Source organism: Aptenodytes patagonicus, chromosome 4, assembly GCF_965638725.1.
Source record: "Aptenodytes patagonicus chromosome 4, bAptPat1.pri.cur, whole genome shotgun sequence".
Lineage (NCBI taxonomy): Eukaryota > Metazoa > Chordata > Aves > Sphenisciformes > Spheniscidae > Aptenodytes > Aptenodytes patagonicus.
Window position 1 is genome coordinate 43,669,056 of NC_134952.1, and position 5,558 is coordinate 43,674,613.

The following is a 5,558-nucleotide window of genomic DNA, read 5'->3' on the forward strand; positions in this document are numbered from 1 at the left end:
GGAAAGCAGGGCTCCATCATGTGTAATGGTTACTTGGGAAGACAAATGCCATCACTCCTAACATCCCCCCTTTCTTCTTATTCCCCCAGCTTTATATGCTGAGCATGACGTCATACGGTATGGAATATCCCTTTGGTCAGTTGGGGTCAGCTGTCCCAGCTGTGCCCCCTCCCAACTTCTTGTGCACCCCCAGCCTACTCGCTGGTGGGGTGGGGTGAGAAGCAAAAGAGGCCTTGACTGTGTAAGCACTGCTCGGCAATAACAAAAACATCCCTGTGTTATCAACACTGTCTTCAGCACAAATCCAAAACATAGCCCCATACGAGCTACTATGAAGAAAATTAACTCTACCCCAGCCAAAACCAGGACACAGTCCCACAGTTACTACTGAAAAACACCTCCAGCAAAATCAGCTCCCTTCCCCTACCCCCTCTGCTCCAAAGAACTATGTCACCCATCGTCAGCTCAGCAACAGCTCCTTGTCCTTCTGCCTATTCAGGCTCTGACCAGCCAGTTTTTGCTTCTTATTGAGTACCTACAAGGTTGTCTAATCCTAATGGAGATTTATTCTGGCTCTTCTTGCCCTGTCTCTCCCCATTACTAACTTACAAGAAGGCATGGGATTCACTTGCCAGCACACAAGTAAAAAGCTAGTCCTCAGAGACCTAACAGACCAACTATTCTGTTCTAAAGGAGGCTGTGCGGAAGGTAGGCATGTCAAGATGAATAAATAGATTTAAAGCCTCTGCCTGGTTAAGCCCTGTATGTTTATTCATCTTCTCATTCTGTAATGGCAGGATGCTGGCCAGATTTAACGAAGTACAACTTGACCTATTTCTGTTTTTTAAAGGAGAGGTTTATATGATTTTTTTTTAACTTGTGAAAATTGAGCAATGAAGGGTTAAGAGAACACAGATTCCAGACTTAATCACAACACTTTCTTCTCACAATGGTATAAATTGTATTCTGTGTCTATTTGCAATTTGTAGAACAAGCACAGGATATCCTAGAAAAACCAGTATTTTCTCAATGATGGTGGTTGTCCTCAGCTTGCCTCCGGGTAACAGAATAAAGGGTTTTAAGGCACTGTCAATTAGTAGAATTGATAGCGAAGGCTTTTGATCAGGTACCCTGTTTGGAAAGCAACTACACTGGGAATTCCCAGTTTGTAAATGAGGTCTGTTGCCTTTATATTGACTTACCATATAATGGATTGTAAAAGGCCAATTTTACTGGAGCAGAACTACATAATCTTTTACAAATCTGGCCTACTGCTGCACATTTTTTTCTCTTAAGAGTCTGCTATAGGATATAATATATACTAGAAAACTTTAATGCTCTACCCATGCAATTAGAGACATTTTATTCGAATACAGAATCAGAAAAAAATAAGTCTTCCTTCATATTTTTTATTTCAAAAGCTATCATTGATAACTCTATCGTTTGTGCCATGTTGTAGCCACAAACACTGAGACAGATGCTGGTAACATTTCTGCCCACTTCAGCCTAGACCACACCACTTCATTAGAGTGCTGAGAATTTGCTGGCTTCGAAGAGGCCAAAGCATGTATTCTCAAGGGACTGAAAGGAAAATGTTCTACAAATGCCAAGCTGGAACTTGGCACCGTGGTCACTCGGCAAATGAATGGCACTGTACATAATAAACAAGCAGAGAGAGAGCTTAAATTCTAAATACCCTCTTGAGAAAAGATAGAAAACAGTTCCTAGGAACAGTGAACAAAAGCTGTCAGAAAACTACAATCATTGATTTTTGTCATGAATGACTTATGATTATGGCTATGTGGTTGGAACGGGAATGGAAGATCCTGCAGTACAAAGCACTGCATTCTCTAATCTCGTGTGAGATTCATTTACACTCATTAGATAAAGCACAGTGTCACATTTGTTAGATCTGTTGGGCTCAAATATTGTATTTTACACATTAATGCAATTATCTTCCTGTTTCCCTTTGTCACTAATGTCATCTTTAGATGACATTAATGTATCATCAATTAATAAATACTTTTTCTATTTCCATGTATATCTGTGTACAGGAAAATACAGCTTAGAATAGCCATTAATTTTCCATTCAAATGAATGATCTGCTTCAAAATGAAACTGATCAAGCTGCAATTTTACTTCCACACCTCTCATATTTTTATTATGCAACACACAAACATTAAAAATAAGAAAATATATGGCACAGAGCTTAGGCTGCCAATTGGCTTCCTGACAAAAGAACAGATTAAGCAAGGTAGCAGGATCTCTGATCCAGTAGATGAACAAGCTGCATTCTGCCTTCTGCATATTAACACTGTTCAGCTCTGAAGGGAATCTGCTGTGACCTACATGCACTTTAGTTCTACGCTGCACAGCACTCAGGATATTGACCAATCTGTTACCACACCCCATATCCTCAACATCTTTCACAGTCACCAGCCATTACCAATTCAGGGTTGCATAATGCACTCTTACAAAAGCTTTCAAAACCTTATTCTGCCCTGAAACAGGAGTCAGCCTCCTCAGAGACCAAAATATAGCCTTGTTCTTTACCTCAGAAGGGCTTTAGTCCACATCCAGTCCCATTCTCTGAAAATACAACCAAAGATTAATAGAAGGTGGAAAATGAACCTCCAAGCTCACCAAATAAGCATCTTCAATTTTAAATACTAACACTAAACCACCACTGTGCAAAGTGACATTCTACTCTCTCCTCTTTTCCAGATCTTTTGCAGCTTTCCTTTACAGTCCTTGACTTTCTGATTTGTGGGCCTGAACTACTCTGTCCACCAGAGGAATCTAAGTTTGTCTTCTGCTTTTTCTTGCACTTACTTGCCGCTTGAAAGAAATTCAGTTGTGCAGTTAGGCCCAGATCCAGAAAAACACATAAACACGTGATTTATATATATGAATAGTATCATTGTGAAGGGTGCAGGCTCTTTCCCAATATTTGCCATCAGTCTTTTCTCTGCTATTGCTTCTTTGTTCCCCATTATTGCATATGGCCTTTCTGTTTATTCCAAGATTTTCCTGTAAATTCAAAATGGGGTACAGGCTATGTATATGATCATCCCCAGGACTGAGAGGAAAGGGCTCTCAGAAGAACTAAGACATAAAACACACATACAACTGTGTTTAAAATGAGATGTCAGAAAGCTCTCAGCACTGCTTTTCATCTCAACCAATTAACAAGTATCAGAACAACTGTTGGCTAGCTTGCTTTTTCAGCTTGAACTTTTAGGAAGATCATCCTGGTAGCTCATTTAGTTAGGGAAATATCACTGCAGAAGTAGTGAAGGTTTATGAGTTACAATATAGTTGGGATGTTAAGCACTTAAATACTCTAAAACTAAACTACTTAAAAATAAATAGTGTGGATTCTACGATATTGTGAACCTATTAATATTCTCTCACCTATGAGCAGTGGTGTATATTTAGAGGAGAGCTATCAACATGTTTCAAGCAGTCCCATAAGCAAAATAAACATCTAGAGATAGGTATTAACTGAGACCGATCATTCACATGAATTCTCCTGGAAACAATTTCATATAATCAAGTCATTTCAATTATCCTACTTTAGGCTTACGAATTCCTGTTGAAGATTCCCACATATTGGACCAGACATTTAAAAGTGCTGATAGGATATTTACTCTAAAATGCCAGACATGAATGTGTCCGACACGGTGCAACTTCACACTGAATGGTTTGAGTCCTGTGGTCAGTATTGCAGAAATGCCTCTTCATCATTAACTTTCATAAACTCTAATGGGAGTTAACAGCGTGTCTCAGGGAGGTGTTCAAAATCTTGCAGAGTCAAAGTCCTGATAGACCTATTGCATAGCAGATACCTCAGCTTTCTGAGATTATAATCAGAAAAGAAAGTTGAAAGTTGAAAGAGCAATTTTTTAAAAATCTGTATTGAATTAGTCACATGTAATGCATGCAACATCATCGGTCTGGTTCTCAGAGAAAGGGATAATGGTTTTGGTGAGAAATCTTGCCTCAGCAGTGCAGACCGGGTCAAGGACAAGAAGTTGATCTTACTGTAAAAGTACATTCAATGCTGTTATCCTAGTAAAATTAATTCCTAGTTACTCAAAACTTGACAAAGCAAAAAAACCTTTAATTCAATATTCTTGGGGTCTTTTAAAAAAAGCATACTATAAGCTTTTGTGTTAAAGCTCATTCTAGTTGAATCTTAAATCAGCCAATGTTATAGTGCTGACAACTTACTAAATGTTTCCAGGCAACAGAAAGAAAATAGCAAAAAGTAAACAATTCAAATATGCTAAAGAAGAACAAACTGATACAAAAATAAAACCTACTCCTGTATGGAGTTCCTCACTTCTAAGCAACGTTAACTCCTTTTATGTTTCATGCATAAAGAGGAAGTAGAGTCTCTCACAAAACAAGGGGCAGTATTTTTCAGAGTTTTTTGGCTGTGTTATTTTCACAAAGGACCCTTTTGTTTCTTTTCAACACTTCAGCAGACAATTGCTTCCAATTTCAGTCAACCCATGAAAACCACCACGGAGTCTCCAAAGACTTCATAAAGTCACTGAGGCAGACTCTGAAAGTCTCCCTGTGCTATACATACCTCTGCCACATGTGTTGGGGGTTGTTTCCCTATAACCACTCTTGTGTGGCCTGCATCCTGGGGCATCCTGTATTTTGTACCTTGAGATACTTACATTTTTTACTGCTCCAGCAAACTAGAGGTGCTGAAATTGCAGTTTGTGCCAGCCAAGAGCAGTTGCTGACTGTAGTGAACTCCCCTTGGGCCAACCAGAGTCCAAGAGTGCTCTCCAGTATTTTCCTGACTGTCAGTGAGCTCTGCCATCAGCTCTAACCCATCACCAGAAAACTCTTCTTCCTCGCTAGACTCCAGTAATACATGCTTTCCACCTGTATGGGGCAACTGCTGCCCTTTGGATACACTGCAGAACACACAGGCACTCGCTTCAATGCTCCTGATGCCCTGGTTTATGGGTGTGATGGCTTTAGAGGCACCACAGTTCTGGGTGTGGAATATCTTTTTATTACCCAGCTACTTCAAAATCACTCTCACCACAAAACAAGTTAAAAATGCACATAAGAGCATCTTTCTACCTATACCTCTCTTTCATGGTACGGTTGAATAGTTGCAGATTTTCTTGACAAAAGGTTCCTTCTTTCAGTGACACACACATCTCAGGTAACAATCATTAAAGAGTGTCTTATGATGCTGGAGAATGATACCTTCTATAAGCCACCTCCCATTTAAAATCCTACCAGGGGTCATAAAATATGTTTTTTCCTCCTTATCCACTATGTCAGCTGACCATTTCTAGTTCATTAAAATAAGCACTGTTTCACTCCCTTGGACTTGAAAAATACCTCTTTGCTAGATGAGGTATCAGGTCCTGTGCTTGACTGGCTAATTAACACCTTGTATTGGGTTTGCATGGCAAGGTTTTGGTAGTGGCGGGGGGCTACAGGGATGGCTTCTGTGAGAAGCTGTTAGAAGCTTCCCCTGTGTCTGATAGAGGCAATGCCAGCTGGCTCCAAGACAGACCCGC